Source organism: Mirounga leonina, unplaced genomic scaffold (assembly GCF_011800145.1).
Source record: "Mirounga leonina isolate KUSES-001 unplaced genomic scaffold, KU_Mleo_1.0 Mir_93, whole genome shotgun sequence".
Lineage (NCBI taxonomy): Eukaryota > Metazoa > Chordata > Mammalia > Carnivora > Phocidae > Mirounga > Mirounga leonina.
The window spans coordinates 8,395,252-8,407,409 of NW_023270854.1; the positions used below are offsets into that span (position 1 = coordinate 8,395,252).

The 12,158-nt window shown below is 38.2% G+C and overlaps 1 long non-coding RNA gene across 1 annotated transcript in view; it reads right to left on the minus strand.

The window, feature by feature from the left end:
- Positions 1–413: 413 nt before the first annotated feature.
- The window catches only part of LOC118004561, a 44,165-nt gene continuing 32,420 nt past the window's right edge, over positions 414–12,158 (minus strand). Inside the window, exon 5 of the long non-coding RNA XR_004677619.1 lies at positions 414–2,622. This is a non-coding gene — a long non-coding RNA (uncharacterized LOC118004561). The remainder of the gene's footprint in view (positions 2,623–12,158) is intronic.

Here is a 12,158-nt window from a genome sequence, read left to right on the forward strand (position 1 = left end):
CTACCGAGTGGTGAGAAATGAACGACATGGGGGAAAATGCCTGGGCCACAGAAACCCCAGCCCCTCCAGGGATCTGAGTGAGGCCATCTTGGACATCCCAGCCACAGTCAGACTCCCGGTTCAATGTAACCACAGACCAATATCACACAGGGAAAACCAACTTTTCAGCACAGTCTACCCACCAAAACCTGAACAGTGAGAAATCACTGCTGTTCCAGCCACTGAGTTTTGGACTAATTTGCTGCATAGCAAGCTAGAATTAAAACAAAAATTTTGTTCCCAACATTTAGTAAGGAAATCATTGAGGCAACTGACAGTCCAAAACCATTACCTGCACAAACCAAATGTCCACTATGCAAATCCCAGTCCTGAGGAGGATTTACCCAGAAAGCTGGGTGTGCTTTCTTCCACAATCCTGTCCACTTAACCAACTGTACCTCCATTTCTTCATTTGGTTCATGAGGATAATAACAGGCCCCATCACATAACTCTTGTGGAGATTAAATGAGTTGACCTATATGAAGCGCCTAGAATAATGCTTTGCATACAGTAGCCCCGTAAGTGGTAGCTGTCAATAAGAGTCTGTATTGAGATCCTAGATTGCTGCCTCATCTGCCTATCACAATAGTTGAGCTTTAGAGTAAAAAAAGGACATGATATAATGAGGATAGAGAAGCCCACTTCTTTTTTAGCTCTGGGAACCCAATTTTAAGAAAAGCTTTTTCAGTTCTCCTTTATGTGCTTCAGTATGGATTGTGTGCAAGGAACTGCTACAGAACATAAATCTGAATTGAGGGAGGGAGGTGGGGAGACTCTTGTTTTTTACAAGCATCTGGGATCTCAGGAGGAAGATAGCTCATGTTGTCCCATATTCACCTGGGACACAACTACAGAAAAACTGAGAAACGTGGTCAGGCAGAGGGAGGTGCTAATATTTAACTTCTCAAAACTGCATTCAGTTCTCATAGGGGTTGTGGCTGAAAGGAGAGCCCATCCTGAAGGTTCCATTGTATGAATCACTCAGTCTGTTGGTTCATAGGGGAAGTGCTGGGATACAACTCAAGTTGTACCAGAAAGAGCCAAGATGGGGCCAGTTTAGAAAGATGAATGTTGAGCAAAAAGAAGAGAGTTCACATTTCAGCATCACAGTGCTTCAGAGCATCCAGGGACAAAATGGACTAGATCCCACCATACAGACCAACAAATACCCACCAGTGCATGCTTAAGGGCCAGCATAAGGCTGACAACTGGCCTCTTTGCCCCAGATCTCAGAGTCTCCCTTAGTCGTACCTTCCCCAAATTAGAGAAAGAAACAGGGATAAAAGGGAAAGATGGGTGAACAAAACACAGAGACAGCTAATTCGTCAGACAAAAGTAAGCTTTATTCACTAATCAATTAGTAAGTTTCATTTTTTCCCCACTAATTGAGAGATAAACACCATGTATATTATTTTACAAGTCTGCTTCATTTGGAAGTAGCTATCTAGGATTCCATAGTGGGATTTTTTAAAGTAAATTTCTTTATCTTAAAAACTAAACTTAAATATAAAGTAGTTTACTATATAAAAACATTTTAAAGACCTATTCCTCCAAGTAAAAGTTCATACTTTGTTCATACCACTCACAGGGATATCACAGCTTTATTGCAGCCTGATTTATACCTAGATAAAATACTTTTCAACACTGGTGGACTTTTCTATGATTTTACTGCAAAATGACGGTCCAGATAAAAGCCAGAAGCCTTCTTAGTTTCTCAGAGGTACTTATAGCTTTTCCATAGCTTTAATCACAGGTGATCTATTACTTTTCTGAGAGTATTTGTATCAATATGAGTGTAAATCTTAGCTTGCTCTGTCAGTCTCCTTTTAATACAGATCATGTTGTTTGACACCTCTGTCTACTTTTGCCCTGAAGATCCTTTTGCCTTTCAGGAATTTTACACCTTTTAGAACTAGTTTTTAAAATGACATTTAAATTGTGTTTACCATAACATGAAACATTTATTGGACAAAAAATAATAAAGGCTAAGAAGTCCATCAATTCAGGGCGCCTGGGTGGCTCAGTCAGTTAAATGTCTGCCTTCGGCTCAAGTCACGGGAGCCTGCTTCTCCCTCTCCCTTTGCCTCTTCCCTCTGCTTGTGCTCTCGCTCAAATAAATAAATCTTTTTTTAAAAAGTCCAATTGAAATATTAAGTGACTTTGAGTTTCTTTCATTAATATTTCTAACTAATGAAAATGTTATTGATATATAAGAAAATATGGGAAAAAAGATAGCAGTATTTTCTTATCTAAGGGTTCATTTTTTTTTTTTTTAGATTTTATGTATTTATTTGACAGAGAGAAAGAGAGCAAGCACAAGCAGTGGGGAAAGACAGAGGGAGAGGGAGAAGCAGTTTCCCCACTGAGCAGGGAGCCCGATGTGGAGCTTGATCCCATGACCTGAGCCAAAGGTAGACGCCCAACCAACTGAGCCACCCAGGCACCCCTAAGGGTTCATTCTTGAAATCAACGTATTTTCTGAAATAATTTGTAAGTGCCTGAGTTTGCTTTCCAAGTTTTCATTTGTCTCTGTTCATCTCGAGATCCCTGGAGCTTATAGATCTGATTCAGGAAATCATCAAGCTGAAAGCAAAGCAGAAAATGTTTGACTTAAAATGATTGAAATGAGAGAATCCTTTTAAAAACAAATTCGGTTTTTAGGTGATATTCTTTAAAAAAAAATTTTTTTTTAACATTGAGTATAGTTGATCCCAATGCCACATTAGTTTCCGGTATCCAACATAGTGATTCAATCCTCTATATGTTAGGCTATGCTCACCCCAAGTATAGCTCCCATCTGGCACCATACAACGCTATCACAACACAATTAACTATATCCCCTATGCTATATCTTTTATATCTGTGACGTGTTGCATAACAGGAAGCCTGTATTTCCAACTCTCCTTCACCCATTTTGCCCATCCCCCTACTTGCCTCCCCTCTGGCAACCAACCCTTCTCTTTATTTATAAGTCTGATTCTGCTTTTTGTGTATTCATTTAGATTCCACCTGTAAGTGAAATCATATGGTATTTGCTTTTGACTTACTTCACTTAGCACAAATACACTCTTGGTCCATTCATGTTGTTGTGAATGGCAAATCTCATCCGTTTTATGGCCGAATAAAATCCCATTATGTATATATACTACCACTTGTTTTATCTTTTCACTTATGAATGAACATACCTGGAGTTGCTTCCATATCTTGGCAATTGTAAATAATGCTTTAATAAATAGAGGGGTGTATATATCTTTTTAGATTAGTGTTTCCATATTCTTTGAGTGAATACTCAGTAGTAGAATTACTGGATCCTATGGTAATTCTTTTTAATTATACTTTAATTTATTGGATAATATAAATATGGATAATATATTTAATTACCAATACTGTTTTCCAAGTGGCTGCATCAGTTCTCATTCCCACCAACAGTGCCCAGGAGTTCCTTTTTCTCCACATCCTTGCCAATACTTGTTGTTTCTTCTGTTTTTGAGTTTGGCCATTTTGACAGGTGTGAGATGGTATCTCATTGTGATTTTGATTTGCATTTCCCTGATGATGAGTGATGATGAACATCTTTTCATGTGTCTGTTGACCATCTGTATGTATCTTTGGAGAAATGTCTGTATATGTCTTCTGCCCTATTTTATTTTATTTTATTATGTTAATCACCGTACGTTACATCATTAGTTTTTGATGTAGTGTTCCATGATTCATTGTTTGCGTATAACACCCAGTGCTCCATGTAGTACGTACCCATCACCAGGCGAACCCATCCCCCCACCCCCCTCCCCTCTAGAACCCTCAGTTTTGTTTCTCAGAGTCCATAGCCTTTCATGGTTCATCTCCCCCTCTGATCTCCCCTCCTTCATTTTTCCCTTCCTGCTTTTTTCTTCTTCTTCTTCTTCTTCCTTCCTTCTTCCTCTTCCTCTTCTTCTTCTTCACATACAATGTATTACTTGTTTCAGAGGTACAGGTCTGTGATTCAACAGTCCTACAAATTCACAGTGCTCACCATAGCACATACCCTCCCCAATGTCTATCACCCAGTCACCCCATCCCTCCCACCCCCCACCACTCCAGCAACCCTCAATTTGATTCTGAGATTAAGAATTGCTCATATCAGGGCACCTGGGTGGCTCAGTCGTTAAGCATCTGCCTTCGGCTCAGGTCATGATCCCAGGGTCCTGGGATCGAGTCCCACATCGGGCTCCCTGCTCGGCAGGAAGCCTGCTTCTTGCTCTCCCACTCCCCCTGCTTGTGTTCCTGCTCTCACTGTCTCTCTCTCTGTCAAATAAATAAATAAAATCTTTAAAAAAAAAAAAAAAAAAAGAATTCCTCATATCAGTGAGATCATATGATACATGTCTTTTTTAAAGATTTTATTTATTTATTAGAGAGAGAAAGAGAGAGAGCAAGCACATGAGAGGGGGGAGGGTCAGAGGGAGAAGCAGACTCCCTGCCGAGCAGGGAGCCCAATGCGGGACTCGATCCAGGGACTCCAGGATCATGATCTGAGCTGAAGGCAGTCGCCTAACCAACTGAGCCACCCAGGCACCTGATACATGTCTTTCTCTGATTGACTTATTTCGCTTAGCATAATACCCTCTAGTTCCATCCATGTTGTTGAAAATGGAAAGATTTAATTGTCCATCTGTTGATGGACATCTTGGCTCTTTGCATAGTTTGGCTATTGTGGACATTGCTGCTATAAACATCGGGGTGCACGTACCCCTTCAGATCCCTACATTTGTTATCTTTGGGGTAAATACCCAGTAGTGCAATTGCTGGATCGTAGGGTAGCTCTATTTTCAACTTTTGAGGAACCTCCACACTGTTTTCCAGAGTGGTTGGACCAGGTTGCATTCCCACCAACACTGTAGGAGGGTTCCCCTTTCTCCACATCCCCGCCAACATCTGTCGTTTCCTGACATGTAAACTTTAGCCATTCTGACTGGTGTGAGGTGGTATCTCATTGAGGTTTTGATTTGGATTTCCCTGATGCCGAGTGATGCTGAGCACTTTTTCATGTGTCTATTGGCCATTTGGATGTCTTCTTTGGAAAAACGTCTGTTCATGTCTTCTGCCCATTTTTTGATTGGATCATTTGTTCTCTGGGTGTTGAGTTTAACAAGTTCTTTATAGATTTTGGATACTAGCCCTTTATCTGATATATCATTTGCAAATATCTTCTCCCATCCTGTCAGTTGTCTTTTGGTTTTGTTGGCTGTTTCTTTTGCTGTGCAAAAGCTTTTTATCTTGATGAAGTCCCAAGAGTTCATTTTTCCCCTTGCTTCCCTTGCCTTTGGTGATGTTTCTAGGAAGAAGTTGCTGCGCCTGAGGTCGAAGAGGTTGCTGCCTGTGTTCTCCTTTAGGATTTTGATGGACTCCTGTCTCACATTGAGGTCTTTCAACCATTTTGAGTCTATTTTTGTGTGTGGTGTAAGGAAATGGTCCAGTTTCATTCTTCTGCATGTGGCTGTCCAATTTTCCCAACACCATTTGTTGAAGAGACTGTCTTTTTTCCACTGGACATTCTTTCCTGCTTTGTCAAAGATTAGTTGACCATAGAGTTGAGGGTCCATTTCTGGGCTCTCTATTCTGTTCCATTGATCTATATGCCTGTTTTTGTGCCAGTACCATGCTGTCTTGATGATGGCAGCTTTGTAATAGAGCTGGAAGTCCGGAATTGTGATGCTGCCAGCTTTGGGTTTCTTTTTCAACATTCCTCTAGCTCTTCGGGGTCTTTTCTGGTTCCATACAAATTTTAGGATTATTTGTTCCATTTCTTTGAAAAAACTGGATGGTATTTTGATGGGGATTGCATTAAATGTGTAGATTGCTCTAGGTAGCATGGACATCTTCACAATATTTGTTCTTCCAATCCATGAGCATGGAACGTTTTTCCATTTCTTTGTGTCTTCCTCAATTTCTTTCATGAGTATTTTATAGTTTTTTGAGTACAGATCCTTTGTCTCTTTGGTTAGACTTATTCCTAGGTATCTTATGATTTTGGGTGCAATTGTAAATGGGATCGACTCCTTCATTTCTCTTTCTTCTGTCTTGTGGTTGGTGTATAGGAATGCCACTGATTTCTGTGCATTGATTTTCTATCCTGCCACTTTACTGAATTCCTGTATGAGTTCTAGCAGTTTTGGAGTGGAGTCTTTTGGGTTTTCCACATAAAGTATCATATCATCTGCAAGAGTGAGAGTTTGACTTCTTCTTTGCCAATTTGGATGCCTTTGATTTCTTTTTGTTGTCTGATTGCTGTGGCTAGGACTTCTAATACTATGTTGAATAGCATTGGTGATAGTGGACATCCCTGCCGCGTTCCTGACCTTAGGGGGAAAGCTCTCAGTTTCTCCCCAATGAGAATGATATTTGCTGTGGGTTTTTCATAGATGGCTTTTATGATATTGAGGTATGTACCCTCTATCCCTATACTCTAAAGAGTTTTGATCTAGAAAGGATGCTGTACCTTGTCAAATGCTTTTTCTGCATTGATTGAGAGGATCATATGATTTATTTTTTTGATCATATGATTCTTGTTCTTTCTTTTATTAATGTATTGTATCACATTGATTTGTGGATGTTGAACCAACCTTACAGCCCAGGAATAAATCCCACTTGGTCGTGGTGAATAATCCTTTTAATGTACTGTTGGATCTTATTGGCTGGTATTTTGGTGAGAATTTTTGCATCTGTGTTCATCAAGGATATTGGTCTGTAATTCTCCTTTTTGATGGGGTCTTTGTCTGGTTTCGGGATCAAGGTAATGGTGGCCTCATAAAACGAGTTTGAAAGTTTTCCTTCCATTTCTATTTTTTGGAACAGTTTCAGAAGAATAGGTATTAATTCTTCTTTAAATGTTTGTTAGAATTCCGGGCACCTGGGTGGCTCAGATGGTTAAGCGTCTGCCTTCGGCTCAGGTCATGATCTCAGGGTCCTGGGATCAAGACCCGCATCAGGTTCCCTGCTCAGTGCAGAGCCTGCTTCTCCCTCTCCCTCTGCACTCCCTCTGCTTGTGCTCTTCTATCTCTCGGTCAAATAAATAAATAAAATCTTTAAAAAAAAAAAAGAATTCTGCTGGGAAGCCATCTGGCCCTGGGCTTTTGTTTGTTGGGAGATTTTTGATAACTGCTTCCATTTCCTTTCTGGTTATGGGTCTGTTCAGGTTTTCTATTTCTTCCTGGTTCAGTATTGGTGGTTTATACGTCTCTAGGAATGCATCCATTTCTTCCAGATTATCTAATTTTCTGGCATAGAGTTGCTCATAATATGTTCTTATAATTGTTTGTATTTCTTTGGTGTTGGTTGTGATCTCTCCTCTTTCATTCATGATTTTGTTGATTTGGGTCATTTCTCTTCTCTTTTTGGTAAGTCTGGCCAGGGGTTTATCAGTCTTGTTAATTCTTTCAAAGAACCAGCTCCTAGTTTCGTTGATCTGTTCTGTTCTTTGGTTTCTATTTCATTGATTTCTGCTCTGATCTTTATTATTTCTCTTCTCCTGCTGGGTTTAGGCTTTATTTGCTGTTCTTTCTCCAGTTCCTTTAGGTGTAGGGTTAGGTTGTGTATTTGAGACCTTTCTTGTTTCTTGAGAAAGGCTTGTATTGCTATATACTTGCCTCTTAGGACTGCCTTTGCTGCATCCCAAAGATTTTGAACAGTTGTGTTTTCATTTTCATTGGTTTCCATGAATTTTTTTAATTCTTCTTTAATTTCCTGGTTGACCCATTCATTCTTTAGTAGGATGCTCTTTAGCCTCCATGTATTTGAGTTCTTTCCAACTTTCCTCTTGTGATTGAGTTCAAGTTTCAAAGCATTGTGGTCTGAAAATAGGCAGGGAATGATCCCAATCTTTTAGTACCAGTTGAGACCTGATTTGTGACCTAGAATGTGATCTGGAGAATGTTCATGGGCACTAGAGAAGAATGTGTATTCTGTTGCTTTGGGATGGAATGTTCTGAATTTATCTGTGAAGTCCATCTGGTCCAGTGTGTCATTTAAAGACTTTATTTCCTTGTTGATCTTCTGCTTATATGATCTGTCCATTTTAGTGAGGGGGGTTTTAAATTCCCCCACTATTATTGTATTGTTGATGTGTTTCTTTGATTTTGTTATTAATTGGCTTATATAATTGGCTGTTCCCATGTTAGGGGCATAGATATTTATAATTGTTAGATCTTCTTGTTGGATAGACTCTTTAAGTATGATATATTGTCCTTCCTCAGCTCTTATTATAGTCTTCGGTTTAAAATTTAATTTGTCTCATATAAGGATTGCCACCCCAGCTTTCTTTTGATGTCCATTAGCATGGTAAATGGTTTTTCATCCCCTCACTTTCAATCTGGGGGTGTCTTTGGGTCCAAAATGAGTCTCTTGCAGACAGCATATCAATGGGTCTTGTTTTTTATCCAATATGATGGGCCTGTGTCTTTTGATTGGGGCATTTAGCCCATTTACATTCAGGGTAACTATTGAAAGATAGGAATTTAGTGCCATTGTATTGCCTGTAAGGTGACTGTTACTGTATATTGTCTGTGTTCCTTTCTGGCCTATGTTACTTTTAGGCTCTCTCTGCTTAGAGGACCCCTTTCAATATTTCTTGTAGGGCTGGTTTCATGTTTGCAAATTCCTTTAGTTTTTGTTTGTCCTGGAAACTTTTATCTCTCCTTTTATTTTCAATGACAGCCTAGCTGGATATAGTTTTCTTGGCTGCATATTTTTCTCATTTAGTGCTCTGAATATATCATGCCAGTCCTTTCTGGCCTGCCAGGTCTCTGTGGATAGGTCTGTTGTCAGTCTAATGTTTCTACCATTGTAGGTTACAGATCTCTTGTCCCAAGTTGCTTTCAGGATTTTCTCTTTGTCTCTGAGTATCATAAGTTTTACTATTAGATGTCAGGGTGTTGACCTATTTATATTAATTTTAAGGGGGGTTCTCTGTGCCTCCTGGATTTTGATGCCTGTTTCCTTCCCCAAATTAGGGACATTCTCTGCTATAATTTGCTCCAATATACCTTCTTCCCCTCTTTCTCTTTCTTCTTTTTCTGGGATCCCAATTATTCTAATATTGTTTCATCTTATGGTATTACTTCTCAAATTCTGCCCTCATAATCCAGTAGTTGTTTATCTCTCTTTTTCTCAGGTTCTTTATTTTCCATTATATGGTCTTCTATATCACTAATTCTCTCTTCTGTCTCATTTATCTTAGCAGTTAGAACCTCCATTTTGATTGCACCTCATTAATAGCCTTTTTGATTTCAACTTGGTTAGATTTTAGTTCTTTCATTTCTCCAGAAAGGGTTTCTCTAATAGCTTCCATGCTTTTTTCAAGCCCAGCTAGTATCTTTAAAATCATCATTCTGAACTCTAGTTCTGACATCTTACCAATGTCCTTATTGATTAGGTACCTGGCAGTACTGACTCTTGTTCTTTTTTTGTGGTGATTTTTTCCATCTTGTCATTTTGTCCAGAGGAGAATAGATGAATGAGAGAACAAAATGCTAACAGGGTAACAACGACCCCAGAAAAATATACACTAAACAAATCAGAAGAGACCTGAAACGGGAAAAGAAAGGGAAAGAAAGAAAAAAAGAAAAAGATAAAAACAAACAAGCAAACAAACAAAAAAGAGTGTGTTCAAATATGATCAGGCTGGTGCATAGATCAGTGCCACACACTAGATTTTGGGTGTATTTTGGTCTGTTAGAAGAAAGTGCCTCTGGGACTATATCAAAAAGCTTCTGAACGGCAAAGGAAACAATCAACAAAACAAAAAAGGCAACCTAATAAATGGGAGGAGATTTTTGCAAATGGCATATTTGATAAGGGGTTAGTATACAATAAATAATATATATACTCAACACCAAAAAAATAATATAAATATATATAATTTAAAAATGGGCAATGGGAGGAGCAAGTGTCTGAGGAGTAGGAGACCTAAATTTCGTCTGGTCCCAGGAATTCAGCTGAATAGGGATCAAACCATTCTGAACACCTATGAACTCAACAGGAGATCAAAGAAAAGAATAGCAGCAACACTCTGAACAGAAAAGTGACCACTTTTCCTACTGGAAAGTAGGACGTGCAGAGAAGTGAATCCGAGGCGATATTTGGGAAGATAGACTGAGGGGGAGGGGGCCTCACTCTATCACTTCTGGCAAGTGATAGAGCAGCAGAGTACAAAATAGGAACTTTTAGAAGTCTGCTCCACTGAGGGACGTGATACCTCCAGTTTTGTTCTTAAGATCACTTTGGCTATTTGGGTTTTTTTGTGGTTCCATATAAATTTTAGGATTTTTTTCTTTAGTTCTGTGAAAAATGCTGTTGGTATTTAGATAGGAATTACATTGAATCTGGAGATTGCTTTAGGTAGTATAGACATTTTAACAATATTCTTCCATCCATGAGCATGGGATACCTTCCCATTTGTTTCTCTCACCATTAATTTCTTTTATCAGTGTTTTATGGTTTCCAGAATACAGGTCTTTCAATTCCTTGGTTAAATTTATTCCTAGGTATTTTATTCTTTTTGGTGCAATTGTAAATGAAATTGTTTTCTTAATTTCTCTTTCTACTGCTTCATTTTTAGTGTTTGTAAATGCAACTGATTTATGGATATTAATTTTGTATCCTGCAACTTTACTGAATTCATATATTCTAATAGTTTTTTGGTGGAGTCTTTAGGGTTTTCTGTATAGTATCATGTCTTCTGCAAATAGCAGTGGTTTAACGTCTTCCTTTCCAATATGGATGGCTTTTCTTTTTCTTTTCTTTTTAATATAATTACCAGGGCTAGGACTTCCAGTATGGTGTTGAATAAAAGTCGAAAGAGTGGATATCCCTGTCCTGTTCCTGATCTCAGAGAAAAAACTATTTTTCATCTTTGAGTATGATGTTAGCTGTAGGTTTTTCATAGAGGGACTTTATTATGTTGAGTTATGTTCCCTCTAACCCACTGTGTTGAGAGTTTTTATCATGAACATATGTTGACTTTTGTCAAATGCTGCTTCTGCTTTGGTTGAGATGGTATGGTTTTTATCCTTTGTGTTGTTGATGTGGTATATCATGTTAATTGATTTGCAATTGTTGAACCATCCTTGCATCCCTGTAATAAATCCCATTTGATTGTGATGAATGATCCTGTTAATGTATTGTTGGATTTGGTTTGCTAATATTTTGTTGATTTTTGCATCTATGTTCATCAGGGATATTGGCCTGTAGTTTTCTTTTTTTGTGGTGTCTTTGTTTTGGTACCAGAGTAATGCTGGCCTTGTAGAATGTATTTGGAAGCTTTCCTTCCTTTTCTATTTTTTGAAATAACTTGAGGGCAATAGGTATTAGCTCTTTAAATGTTTGGTAGGAGTCACATAGGAATCTATTTGGTCCTGGAAATCTATTTTTTGGTATTTTTCTGATTGCTGATTCCATTTTGTTACTAGTAATAAGTCTATTCAGGTTTTCTATTTCTTGATTCAGTGTTGGAAGTTTGTATACTTTTAGGACTTTATTCATTTCTTCTAGGTTGTCTAATTTGTTGGCCTACAATTTTTCATAGTAGTCCCTTTAGTCCTTTGTATTTCTCTGTGTTAGTTTTTACTTGTCTTTGTTTTTATTTTGGGTCCTCTTTTCTTTTTTAGTCTGGCTGAAGATTGTTATCTTTTCAAAGAACCAGCTCCTGGTTTCATTGATCTTTTCTATTTTTTAAAAAAGTTTTTATGTCATTTAGTTCTGCTCCGATCCTTATTTTCTTCCTTCTACTCACCTTGAGTTTTTTTTTTTCTCTCCTAGTTCCTTTAAATGTAAGTTTATATTATCTGAGATATTTCCTATTTTTTGAGCTAGGCCTATATTGCTATATATTTCCCTCTTAAAACTGCTTTTTCTGTGTCCCAAAGTTTTTGGACTGTGTGTTTTCATTTTCCTCCACCTATTTTTTTAATTTTTACCTTGTTGTTTGTTGATGCATTTGTTGTTTAGTATCATGTTCTTTAACCTCCACATGTTTGTATTTTTTCCATGTGATTGATTTCTCATTTCATACCACTGTGGTTGAAAAAGATGCATGATATGATTCAAACTTATTAAATTTACTGAGACTTGTTTTGTGGCCTAAC